Raw genomic sequence first — 13,416 nt, forward strand, 5'->3', positions numbered from 1 at the left:
GCAAATAGAAGTCTGTGTAGCCAATTCTTTACGCGTGTTTATTGCTGATATTTTTATGCAGTAAAGCAGTTTCATATGACTGCTGCCTAGTCATTTTTCTTTGGAAATATATGAATCAGAATGACTTTTGCTGAACCTTTTAAATGGGTGATAGTAACAGAGTATTGCTAGGGGTCTGACCTGCAGTAGGGTAGTGTGAGCTTTATGGTATGCTATGGTATGCAATGATAATATATGGGCTTTTCCCTCCAGCTTAGTTGCTTTTCATGAAAATAATTAAAATACAGGTGATACAGTTGAAGTTATATCCTACTTGGCATATGTAAAAGCCTTGTACTAGCACTGAGATATTGGTAACTGATGACTTTAATGTACTGTACTAGAAAAGCATACCAATAGGTTTGCTTTTCATTTGTTTTGTGTGGGACAACTAGCTACTCAACCAATCCATTATTTCTTGCATTTATTGAGCATTTTGATGTGACGTTTTCTTTTATCATTCTCCTTGAGGTGATAACAGGCTTGTTTGCAATAAAGGAAGTATTCCTGCTTTATTGTAGTGACTAATTGTCTGTCTTTGGAGTTGTCAGGAACTCCTTCATGCTAGTAAATTAAACAGACAGAAAATTCTAGAACATCCTACAGCACTTCTACAACTGGCCACATTAAAGGTTCTGCTTCCAAAAGATGAGTTTTCATCTCATCACATTGAAATCTTGTACATGGGAGGCTTTGGTGTCTTTTCAGAAGATAACAAAAAAGATACAGTGATGTAAAAAATCTAATTCTGAGAATTATTTTTATGGGTAATGCCTGGACTACGCCCCAGACTTCTAAGCCTTTCCAGACACACATCTACTGCTTTGTTAATCTCTGTGTTCTGACTCTCTCTTTCATTGCATCTTCATTTGCTCCACAAAGCTGTTGCAGGTGGGCAGGTGGTAAAGCAACAGGTATTGACCTCTGTTTTCCTTGCCTTATGATTTTTTCACTGCTTTTAATCTCATTAAATATCCCTCCCTTTCACTGTAAACCTGTACATAAGTCATAAACCTGGTGATGAGTTTGTTATCATGTTCCTCTTTTCAGGTGACCTCTCCTGGGTCTGTGAAGAGTTTTGCCATCTTTGTTCATACAGAGACAGCTTGTAACAGCAGCTTTCCAGTAGGAAGCTGTGAGCTCCTACCTGGAGCAAAATTGTTCATTGATTAAGACAAGAAGACACCAATCCCTGCCCTATGGAATGACAGTCTGAGTTAACGCCAGTCCTGCCAGTCTCAGGCAGTGATTAATGTTTGGGTCTAGAGAAGGGAGTTGGAATAACAGTAAATAGCATGGGGACTAGCACACAGGTCTGTATCTGCCCATCTCTTGTCATCTGGAAATATCCCTTACAGAGTTAAAGAAAAAATGGGGACTGATTGAGGGTGTAGGGTGTAGGATTTGAGGCTCATTGAGCTAGGGGAGATCTGTGTTTACAGACAGTTTAAGGAAGTTTGGGAATGCTTGGGTGGCATCACTGTAGAAATTTTGTAGATTACAGGTCTGCTTCAGTCTGTTTGTGTTTATTTTAATTATAAGTGAAGGTGAAATTCTGAATAACCATCTTCTTAACACATACATCTGAGTGTGAAGGAAAACCAAATCCTGCTAAGCTCTTAGATTTGGTGATATAATGGACTGGTATTCATATAAGGTGATTATGTATTGTGGGTGAAATATTTCTCTGTCCTAAGGTCAGGCATAGAGCCTGTGAACTTTTGTAAGTCTCAGGAAAGCTCTCAGGGTAGGGAGACACAGCTAAAGCAGAGCCTTGGCCTTCTGCTCACTTTCTGCATGGGGTAAATTTCAACATATGCAAAAAATTGAAATCTTTTATCCACTTTAATTTTGTTGCCTTTCTGTTTGGCTGTGCATGTCCTCTTTTATTTTAGTTTGTTTTGGTGGTGTGGGGTGGGTTTTTTGTTTGTTTTTATACTGAAATTGACAGTTTTCTCTTTTGGCATGCATAATATTTGGTTTTTTTCTAAACCAAGAAGTCCTAACCTTTCCCTTAGGCCTTGGAAATGTTTATGTTTATTTCTTAAAAACTTGTTTCTTTCTTCCATCTTCTGCCAAGGTAGAAAGAACAGTTCTGAATACAGTTTGCCTAGGAGGGCTGTAAACAGGCAGATATTTCAACATTCCTCTGAAACACTTGCTGCTGACCACCAGGAGATGCTGAGTACCTTAGGTGTGATCCAATATGACAACTGCTGTGTTCCTATAGAGTTTTCAAATTACAGGATTCATTGCCTATTCCTGTAGGCTTCAGGGATATAATTGTAACTACGGTTGGACAAATGAATACATGTAAATTAGTTGATCCTCCCTTTCTCCTCTTAATGGGCCACTTTTGATTTTAGCTCATATAAAGATTTATGGAACATCCCACACAGTCACACAGGTTGATTGTAGGTAGTGTCTTCAAAAATTTTTCATGAGCTCCTTGTTTTGCCATCTGCAAATGCTGCCTGAATCACAGTATCTTTTATGGAATCTTTCATTCAACATACACCAAGGGATTAACACAAATAAAAGGTGGTAAAATAATGAATAAATATGGAAGATATAAACATGAAAAATCTTAACTAGTGCAAATATCTGTGAATATTCGAGGGTTGTAGGCACTAAGGGATGCATTTATTAGCTCTCTGAATTTGAATAAAGATTTGCAAGCAACTAATTTTCCTAGTGAATAGCTGGCTCAGCCCTTTAACCTTTCATGGAAGGAGGTGAGGCAGAACAAAGGGCCTCTTGAAGCAAAGTTTTGTTACAGCTTTAGCTGACTTTAGGAAGCTTTTGAGCAGCACATGGCATTATGCAGCAAGAGGATGCCAAACATATGTGCTTTGGAATACATGTCTCTTATCTGAAGAGAGTTGCTCTGCATTGTAAATCATATCCTGGCAGAAATTAGAATGAAGGCAATTCCAGAAGGAAAAGAATAGTGCTGCACAAGTTAAACTTGTGTATTACTTTTTTGATAGCCAAATTTAAAACTATTTATTGAGTGATGACTCAGGTTTTTACCTGTGATATGACTTGAAAAAGCTGGAATCTTATTGAAGTAATTTCTTTAATGGAAGAAAGATGGTGCTATTATAAAATGTGACAGTTAACAATATCTTTGGGTGGGAGTGAGAGAAAGAGTCTGCAACAAAATTACTTGACTTTGCATAAGAAATTGCTGGCTCACATTATGAATTCATAAATATAAACTTGCAGGGGGGCTACCTCATTAAATCAAATAAAAGCAGTGGGGGGGAAAAAAGAAAAGCACTGAGAATCACTTTCCCTACTACAGGCCCACGGGAAAAGCAGAACCATGTGAGGTGGAACACATTCTGCATTCAAGTTTTTGCTTCCTTTATGTGTGTGTTAATAATTTAAATAATTTAGAATGCATAAAGCCAAATTTCAGTATTAGACAAAACTGGCAAATAATTTATCAACTGTAGAACAAATAATTGCCTTTAATTGAAAGGAATCTTTCTGCATTCTGGAAAAATAACTTCATGACTGGGGCTGATAATAAAATTACCCGACTTCTTTAAGCTAGATTTCTAGAATAATGTAATATTCTAAGATTTACATTATTAATTTATTTATTCTTAACATTCATTTTTGTATAATTAACTGAAATCTACATAGCTACTTTTTCTCTCTCCTTCTGAGCTGTTGCATTGATCTGCACCTCTGTATGTGTATGAAGGTAAGGACACATGGCTCTATCCCCATATCAGGACACCTCTTACTTCTCTGGTATGAATTGTGTTATTTTATTGCATTGGATTGTAAGTTCCTGACTGTGGATTTGATTACGTGACCCTAAATAACTCTGGCAAATGGAACTCAATGAGAGTGCCTGAGTTCAGTGAGACTGCTCACCCACTTACTAACACAAGGCATGTGCACAAATCATCACAAGATTTAGCAAAATCGACAACAAAATGTAAACACAAGAAAGAAAGGAGAGGAAAAATGGTGATATTTAAACATCAGTCATATATCTGCATAAATGGTTTGTTGGAAGAAGCAGCTGATCATTGCTCATGGATATAGCTGTTGAAATTTGCAAAGATTTGAAATTATTTCCTAACAGTAAAAATAGGATTTAGATTTTTTCTTTTGTTACTTTGTTTTTATTTCTGCACTGGATTTCATTGCGCTGGTAGCAGGCTGCTTTTGGAAGGACAGGTTAAACTTTGCAGGAGACTGAAGACCTCTCCACCAGTGAGTACTGCAGCAGTCCAGGCAGCAGCAGTCCACGGTTCAGTCCCTGGTTAACCCTGAATGGGACAGTTAAGGTCTTAGTACATGTATCCCAGTCTGGAGCAGTTCTATGCCTAATCTCTGTAGTGAGATTGTAGGAAGTGCTAGGATGCTTATTCTATTGATTTTTACTCTGCTAGTGCTTGTTTTATATGATAGATGAAATTATAAATACCTGCAAATGGGAGCTTACATCCAAAGGCACCTGGGTTGAGGCCACCAAATCTGACCATTATGTCACTGATTTGCTCCTTCATCACTCCTATGGAGCTAAAACTTTCGTTTTCCTCTAAGGCAAGAGTGAGTGGCAGTGCAGATTGATTTTTTGCATGTGAAAAGCAGGAGACACAAATGACAGAAAGGTTAATGACAGGATAGATGATATTTTAAAGCTTTCAGCTATTAGCATTCTTTCAAACTTTCTATCATGCTTCAGATAAATGATTCAAGGGTTTTTTAGCTGCAGTCACAAGAACAGGACAGCTTTTGTGATGCTTGCTGACTCCTATGTAAAAACTCCAAGCATTGCTGGGGACATGTATTCCTCTTGTGTTTGTTCTCTCTAGAATGATGTTTTTCCAACTGAGCAATAGAGAATATCAAAGGGAGCTTAGGCCCAATGTTGTGTTAGGCTGGCAGCCAGTACTGTGGTGCCAGTATTTCAGTGCCTGTGAGTTGGATGGCAGATTGCTGACACTCTGCTGAAATGGCACTGGCAATAACATGGGCCTGGCACAGCTACATGTCTCTTTTACCAAAGCAGCAGGACCTAAGGTGGATGTAGCCCAAAGACACTCTTAGAGCCAGCTTGTTCTTGCCATGAGGTTGGATCCCTTCCAGAGGGAGCTTCTTTCCAGTCTAAGGCTGCAGAAAACTGTGGTAGAGAAAAAGAACAAAACACAGGAACAATGTCAAAGCAAGACTGGTGTAGTGGCAGTATCTCAGCCAGTTATTAGGTGGTGTTTAATTCTTCAAGAAATGCTCTAAAAGATAAGTAGAGGTGTGCCTTTACTTCCTCATAAGGAGGTAATGCTGGGGCAGTGAGGGATGTTAACAGCAATTACAAAAGCAATGAGTGAAATCCTGACTGTAGCTGTATGTTTCTGTAGGTGTCTGGGTGCTGCTGCTGGTGATGCTGTGGAAGTGAGATACAATGCAGAAACTGGTCAGCAGAAACAAGAGAGACACACGGACACCACCAAAGCCAACGTGCAAAGCTGGCATCATAATACTTATCCAAATCTTTCCTTCTGTTACCCTCTTTCTCAGAATGCATTTCTTTCCTAGACACATTTCACTCTGCAGACTTTCCCAAAATTTATATTCCTCAAAAAAATTCCTTCTTTCTAAATGACACTATCTTTCTGTCTTGGGCCAAAAGGTTGCTTGCTAGCTTACTGCTAGCAATGTGAACTGTGTATTATGTGGATTCATTTGTAGTCTGGACATTGGAAACATAACTGTAAAGGTTAGCATAGCAAAATAGGAGAGTCATCTATGGCAGGTATCTGTGATGTTACAAAATCAGAGCCCAAATTTTTGCTCAAAAATACATAGTATAGTCAATTACTGTTCATCTTCTGTTAGTAGTTATCTAGTGGTTAATATATCAACAGTTGTAGGCCAAATACAGTGTGGTTATGATATATAGTTTCTCTCCCTCATTTAATAATATCTTTATTTAAATAATGATATTCCAACTTGAGCATGCTGGTTGACTCATACTTAAAATTTCAATACAAATAAAATAACCTAAAAATGTCTGAGGGAATAATTCCAAACTAAACTGCATAACGCATCTGAATCTTGGGCAGAGGGATGTCTTATATCCTTCAGAAATAATCACACTACCTGTGGAATTGACTGATGAGGGTTTGGATATTGTTTCTAAACAGTGGTATAAAGTAGCCTCAAGGGCTCAGAGAAGTTTCCAAGCTGTTGAATATTCATAAGGAACTTTATTGTTCTGATGAACAGATGTAGTGGTGTAGCTGTGTAAAAGCCACTGGCTTTGGAATCCATGCTGCACAATGACGTTCATATTTTTGTGATAGTCTAAACACACATGATTCCCTAAGGCTGTGACATCTGAGTGCAGATTTTGCAGAGATTTAGAAAAGAAATTCTGACTGAAGTGTTTTGGGTTTTTTCCATCAGAAATTTAAAAACTTGTCAGACACATGCAGTGAAAAATACATCTACTCTGAAGATGGCCAGGAGTACAAAGAGCCCCGGGAAAAAAACTGTATTAAGATTAGAATGTTGCAGGACATCTGAACTTCACCAAGAAACACAAGTAACTAAGAGATCATGCATATAAAATAAGCCTTTTAATGATAATTCGCTCATCTAAACCTGAAGTTCTCTATTAAAATGATGGTAGGACATATAATAAAACATAATTTTGAATTTGCCAACCTGCATGAAAAGGAAGAGATGTTTGTCAAAACCAAGATCTCCTCTAAACAAACCTGTTTCATTCCACCAGAGACAGAGATTACTGGTGGATCCTAATGGAGGTGTCATTACTTCATAACTGAGAATAAACTACGAGGTTTATAGAACGGGATATCTAGAGCAATATGTTAATAATACTCTGCTAAATTCTCTGTTTGCACAGAACACCTTTGAGTACAGTAAGATGCAATTGAATATGAATAAATATTGAAAGGACTGCTCTTCAAAATTCCAGTTAATTTGGCAACTGTTCTAGATCAACCTGAATCATATGCAATTAGATGAAGTTATTCTCTCTTCACAAAAGGAGCAGATGTCTTCAGTCCTGAACTAAGACCTCACTCCAACCTCCTAAAATGCCAGGGGTTTTCATGTGTATTCTACTGCTCTGACTTTTCAACTGCTACAGCATATCGCCAAAGCACAGAATATTAACATGAGACAGACATTCTCAATGATTGGTGACATAACATTAAATCATAGAATCATAGAATCATTAAGGTTGGAAAAAACCTCTAGGATCCTCAAGTCCAACTGTCAATCTAACACCAACATCATGTTCTCCACTAAATCATGTCTCAATGTGCCATATCCTCATATTTTTTTAACACTTTCAGGATGGTGACTCCAGTCACCAGTCTTCCCTGGGCAGCTTGTTCCAATGCTGACAACCCTTTCCATGAAGAAATCTTTCCCAATACCTAATCTGCACCTCCACTGGCAGAAGGCTAAGATTAGGCATTGTTGACAAGATTCATGTTACAGGATAAGCAGCCCAGCAGAAGTGCATCAACACCAATGCACACTGCATAGGCAATGAACAGGAGGGGCTGGAAGCCATTGTGCAGCAGGAAACTGTGGCACTGTGACATGACTCTCATCATGGAAACATGGTGGGATGACTCACACAACTGGAATGCTGCGATGGATGGCTATAAACTCTTCAGCAGAGACTGGCAAAGGAGAGGTGGTGGGGTAGCTCTGTATGTAAGGGAGTGTTTTGGCTGTCTAGAGTGTGATGGTGGTGATGAAAGGGTGAGAGTTTATGGATAAAATTCAGGAGGAAAGTCAACACACAGGTGTCCTGGTGGGTGGGAGTTTGTTACAGACCACCCAAGCAGGATGAAGAAGCAGAAAAGATACTCTATAAGCATCTGGGAGAATCATAGAACCATAGAAAATGTTGAATTGAAAGGGATCCATCAGGATCATTGAGCCCAACTCCTGGCCCTGCACAGGACACCTAAGAAACATCATGTGCTTGAGACTGTTGTCTAAATATTTCTTGAACTCTGACAGGCTTGAGTGAGCACGTCCCTGGAGAGTGTGTTCCAGTGAAGACCTTTTCCTGATATCCAACCTAAACATTCCCTGACTCAGCTTCATGCCATTTCCTTGGGTCCTGTCACTGGTTACAAGAGTGAAGAGATCAGTGCCTGCCCCTTCACCCCGCCTTGTAAGGATGTGGAAGATCACAGTGAGGTCTCCCCTCAGCCTCCCAGAGCAAGTGACCTCAGCCACCCCTCATACATCTTCCCTGCCAGCCCCTCCACCATCCTTATGAAATCCTTTGGATGCTCTCTAATAACACCTTTTCCCCTGTTCTTGTGTTTTTGTCTTTTCCCTTTTTCTCTTTAAGTTACCACATGTCTGCTGCAAATACAAGACAGTGGAGAGGAAAGAAATCTGGAAATTCTTGGAGTATGTGGAAGAGAACTTCCTGAGACAACTGGTGAGGGGGTCAACTTGGGAACGCACCAACTGGATCTGCTATCTGTGAACAGAGAAGGATTTTTGGTTGCCAAAGGCCATCTTGGGCAAAGTGATCATGAAATAATAGAGCTGTCAATTCCTTAGAAGATTCTCAGTTCTCAAAGAACCTCAGGTTTCTGGATGTCAGACTTTGTACTGTCTAGAAGATTGGTTGCCAGAGTCCCCTGGGAGGCAGTCCCGAAATGCAAAGGAGTTCAGGAAAGCGGGACTTTCCTTCTTCAAGAAGGAAATCCTAAAGGTGCAGGAGCAGTCTGTCCTCATGTGCCAAAAGATGAGATGGGTGGGGAAGAAGACCTGACTGAACTGGGAGATTTGGCTGGAAATCAGAATGGAAAAGAGAGTTTTTACGTTTGGAAGAAAGGGCATGGAACTCAGGTGGACTACAAGGATGTTGTGAGGTTAACGCATTGAGAAAACTTAGAAGGGCTTTGGCCACAGAACTTGATCTAACTACTGCTGTAAAAGACAGTAAAAATGTTTATATAAATACATTAACAACAAAAGAGACCTAAGGAGAGCCTTCATCATTTATTGGATACCTTGGAGACATAATAACAGAAGATATGAATAAGCTGCATGACATCCTGCCTTGTATCAGCGATAGTGTGGCCATCAGGACCAGGGCAGTGATTGTCCCCCTGTGCTTGGCACTGCTGAGGCCACACCTCAAATCCTGTATCCAATTTTGGGCCTCTCACTACAAGAAAGACATTGAGGAGCTGGGCTGTGTTCAGAGAACAACAGAGCCGGGGAAAGGTCTGGAGCACTAGTCCTGTGAGGAGCAGCTGAGGGAGTTGGGGGTGTTCAGCCTGGAGAAAAGGAGGCTCAGGAGAGACTTCATCCCTCTCTGCAACTGCCTGACAGGAGGGTGTAGCCAGGCAAGGGTCAGCCTCTTCTCTCAGGGAGCAAACACAGGAAATGGCCTCAAGTTTCACCAGGGGAGGTTTAGGTTGGATATTAGGAAAAATTTCTTCACCAGTAAAATTATCAAGCATTGGAACAGACTGCCCAGGGAAGTGGTGGAGTCACTGTTCCTGGAGGTATTTGAAAGATGTGTAGATGTGGCAATTAGGTTTAGTGGTAAACTTGGCAGTGTTGAATGAAGGGTTGGACTTGCTGATCCTAAAGGTCTTCTCCAAATTAAATGATTCTATGAATCTATGGTTCCATGGCTAAATATAAGATGTTTGAGAAGTGATTTTTTTTTTTTTAAGAATGTGCTTCAACACTGAAAAAGCAACAGGAGACTCGAAAACACTAATTATATTTACGTCACATAAGGGAAGAGTCTGGGAGAGATGATGAAAATTAAGTTCATTAAATCCAACAACAGTATTAAGACATTTTTGAGATAATGTTCACTGAGAGTTTAAAGCTGCATTTGGAGAATGAAAATGTAATAAGAATGAATCAGCGTGGGTTTGGGAAGAAGAAATTATGACAAACAATTCTGATTACATTTTTAAATAGAATAATAATTGGCTTACATAGAAAGAAGCCTGGTAGACGTTTTACAGATGGATTTTCAGGGAAGCTCTCAACAAGGTTTCACATGATGGATTACTGCATAAAGCCCTCTAAATATGGATTAGAGGATGAATGCTTAAGATATCTAAGGAATTGCTTAGAAGATAAAAATGGAGGAATTAAAAGTACATTTTTGTTCACCCAGGCTGGGATCTTTCATGGGAGTCCTTTTAGTGTCTTCGGCAGGACTTATACCAGGACTGTCATTTGAAGCAGAGGCCCACAGGGCCCTTGATGGATGGCTGTGTGCCCTCACATTGATAATTTAGATGGTGTTGCAATACAGGAGAGTGACATTTGAAGTAGCTGACATGGGCTGTTTTAATACCATGTAGTGGAATATAATTCAAGGGGCTCTGAAGAAGTTCTGGACACACTGGTACTTCTACATTTTCAGCACAGGAGCTAGCAGGGTTCATAGGTAGAGCTTTTGAAGGCATAAGCCAGGCTTGCCAGTGATAAGCAATTAGATGGCACACAAAACTTGGGGACCTGAATGCTAGTACATCCCCAAAATCTGCTCCATGATGCGTTGTCTACAATGAAACACACTTTAAATGCTTCTGTCCCAATGCATGCAGCATGAGGAACAAACAAGAGGAGTTTGAAGCTTTGGCCTGGTTCTAGAGATTTGACATCACTGGCACAAGGATAATCCGATGGGATGAGTCCTATGAGTGGGGTGACCCATTGGATGGTCACAGGCTCCTCAGGAGGGACAGGCAGGGCAGGCAAGGCAGGGGGGTGATGTTGGATATTAGGAAAAGGTTCCATACCCAGAGGGTGGCTGGGCACTGGAACAGGCTCCCTGGGGGATTGGGCAGGGATAATTGTTGGACTCTATGATGCTTGTGGGTTCCTCCCCACTCAGCATGTTCTGGGATTCTGTGATTTTGTGATTCTGTGAAATGAACAACGCAAAAGAACCAGGCATCTGAATCTGTTATAAATAATCAATTCACAGTGGACTTATAGGACTTTATTTTCAGAAATTTGTATTGTTGTCCATTTAAAGTTTAGGCCAGTAGGTTGTATTTCTGCTTCTTCATTTAGATTTCTCTGGGAAAAGGTGTTCTTGGTCCGGCATGCAGAAGAAAGATGAATATTTTAAAACACTATATCTAAGGCTCATCAGAATAAATCATTACCTTCCAATACAGCTAAGGGAACTAATTCATAGAACACTGAAACAATTTGCCCCACAGGTCCACTGCAGAGCTGGAAACAGAGTTAATATCTTATAATGCTGGATAAAATGCCCCATTCATTACTCTAATTAGAAAATTGTATCAGCTTAAGAACGATGAATGATACAGTCTTGAAAATGATAAGAGAAATATGCACATTTGGCATATAGCTTTGTCTCCAGAATAAAACTGAGCTTGTGAGAACTGGTGTGACTTTAATTTGCAAAAAAATTTAATTGATGAAACAGTATTTTTTAACTACTAAAGAACTGGTACAAATTTTTGAAGTTTCAAAGGAATCAGAAAGAAAGAAATTAAATTATCACTCTAATCTTTCAATAGTTTTTACATAAACATAGAAAGTAACTATATTTTCTCTTCTGAATTTGTATTTTGAGAAGCTGCAAAATGCAAGCAAGTATGTGGAAGTGTCAAAATTCCTTTGCTTTCACTTATGGAGTTCTGAGTATGTTGGCATACCATGAAACTTGTGCAGGCTTTTTGAAAAAGAGTTTATTTTACTAAAAAGTGTGTCTTGGTTGTCTCATCTTCTTGTTTGCCTTTTCAGTTAGTTCTTTAAAGGTGTTGCACAGTTTGGAGATAGTTTTGGTCTAAAAGCATGTTTTGGTCTATTAAAATACTTCACATCTTGAGCAGATGCTTTGGAAATCTGAAATCTAATATTTCCTAAAATATAAACAAGGATTAGTGGGAGCAGAGACGTATGCAGAATTGGCAGGTAACTATCAGAAGTGTTCAGGAAAATTTAAGGACTAATTTGTCCAGTGTACATTAACTTAGATCCAAAGTAGTGGAGAATAGGAACAACTAAGAATACTTGCAGAGAAAATAACCTGGTTGATGGAATAAAGAAGTGTCCCTTTATTTCTCTCTTGCAACTACAGTGGACAAACTGCATATAGAGATTTCATTTTGCTGTTGATATTTTTGGTGTACAGTTTGTTTGATTTAAAGACCAAAGACTTGAGACTGTAAATACAAAGCTCCAGGTTTTACATCCTCTTAGAAGACCTGACTGTTTAATATATAGATCAAACTCTATAAATAACTTCTAACATAAATCCCACTTTGACTTAGGCCTGTACATATTTTCAAGCATTCCTCATGATAGAAATATGCTGTTTGATTGGAGGAACAAGAAAATAAAACCAATTATATTCAAACTAGTCATGACTTTAGGAAAAAAAAAAAAACCAAACCACAAACTGTAACAATGATGCAGCACTGGATAAGGTGCCCAGAGAGATTGTGTAACCTTCATCCTTAGAGAGGTTCAAAACCAGACTTACCATGACCCTAACCACGACCCAGATCTATCTTTCAAGGTAGTCCTGCTTTGATCAAGAGATCTTCTCCAATATTAATCTTTATGCGTTTCTGTGACACCTGGATTTTTGTTTTGTTTATGCTTTTCAAACATATCAACCTATTTGATTCAGTCAAGAAGAAAACAATGGCAAAAACATTTGTAGGGTAATGTTGGCAGACAAATTTTCCTCAGGCTTTTAAAATTTAAAAATATTTTGAAATATTTCCTGGCTTTGTGGGACAATAGTCACCATTAAATTGTCTTTTAGTTTGATGTGAAGGGTTAGAAGTTATAATATGATCACTAAATAGTCAAACCTACCATTCAAAGCTTATCTAACATTTTCTCTGCATGCAAAGACTTTCAGTGGTATGATTGTAATGTCTTTGCCTTGCAGTAGTGAGCTGAGCCACAGATAGTGTTATCCCCAGCAAAAACCTGGTGATGCTGTGAATGTGAGAGCTGAGCAATGAATTGGCAATGAAAACATAATAGCCCATGGCCAATGGCATGTCTCCCACAGTATTTTCCTCTGCAATGGGTAAGGCTGTACATATTTCAATTTCTACTTTAAAATGTTCATTCTCTATTTTCTCATCTTTCTCCTTCTCAAATGTCTTACCCAGTAAACTCAAAATCACTTTTAAATAAATGCATCTATATAAAGAAAATGAAGACTGAGGATCACACAGCAAAAATGAACTTTTTCAAGTCAAATGGCTGTAGAATTACCTATACAACCCCAGTGTTTGAATCCCCAAAGACAGAAACTTTAGCAGAATCTCTTGCAAACTGCATTTGTGATAGAAGTTTTAAATGATACTCAAT

General features: G+C 39.0%; 2 long non-coding RNA genes across 4 annotated transcripts; one reads left to right on the top strand and one right to left on the bottom strand.

Annotated features, from left to right (window-relative positions):
- Positions 1 to 4,195: 4,195 nt before the first annotated feature.
- LOC135289964 (uncharacterized) lies at positions 4,196 to 7,593 on the bottom strand. Its single transcript, XR_010352705.1, has 4 exons — positions 7,473 to 7,593; positions 5,070 to 5,188; positions 4,490 to 4,603; positions 4,196 to 4,331 (listed from the first exon to the last, which is right to left on the bottom strand). It is a non-coding gene; the product is annotated as an uncharacterized LOC135289964 (long non-coding RNA).
- A 53-nt stretch (positions 7,594 to 7,646) lies between these two features.
- LOC135289970 (uncharacterized) lies at positions 7,647 to 13,149 on the top strand. Of its 3 annotated transcripts, XR_010352718.1 has the most exons (4): positions 7,647 to 7,754; positions 8,071 to 8,227; positions 8,411 to 8,503; positions 12,986 to 13,149. It is a non-coding gene; the product is annotated as an uncharacterized LOC135289970 (long non-coding RNA). The 3 variants fall into 3 exon arrangements; XR_010352716.1 differs by lacking the exon at positions 12,986 to 13,149 and having other exon boundaries at positions 8,411 to 8,674; XR_010352719.1 differs by lacking the exon at positions 12,986 to 13,149 and having other exon boundaries at positions 7,727 to 7,806; positions 8,411 to 8,674.
- Positions 13,150 to 13,416: the final 267 nt, after the last annotated feature.

Source organism: Passer domesticus, chromosome 1 (assembly GCF_036417665.1).
Source record: "Passer domesticus isolate bPasDom1 chromosome 1, bPasDom1.hap1, whole genome shotgun sequence".
In the NCBI taxonomy this organism is placed as follows: domain Eukaryota; kingdom Metazoa; phylum Chordata; class Aves; order Passeriformes; family Passeridae; genus Passer; species Passer domesticus.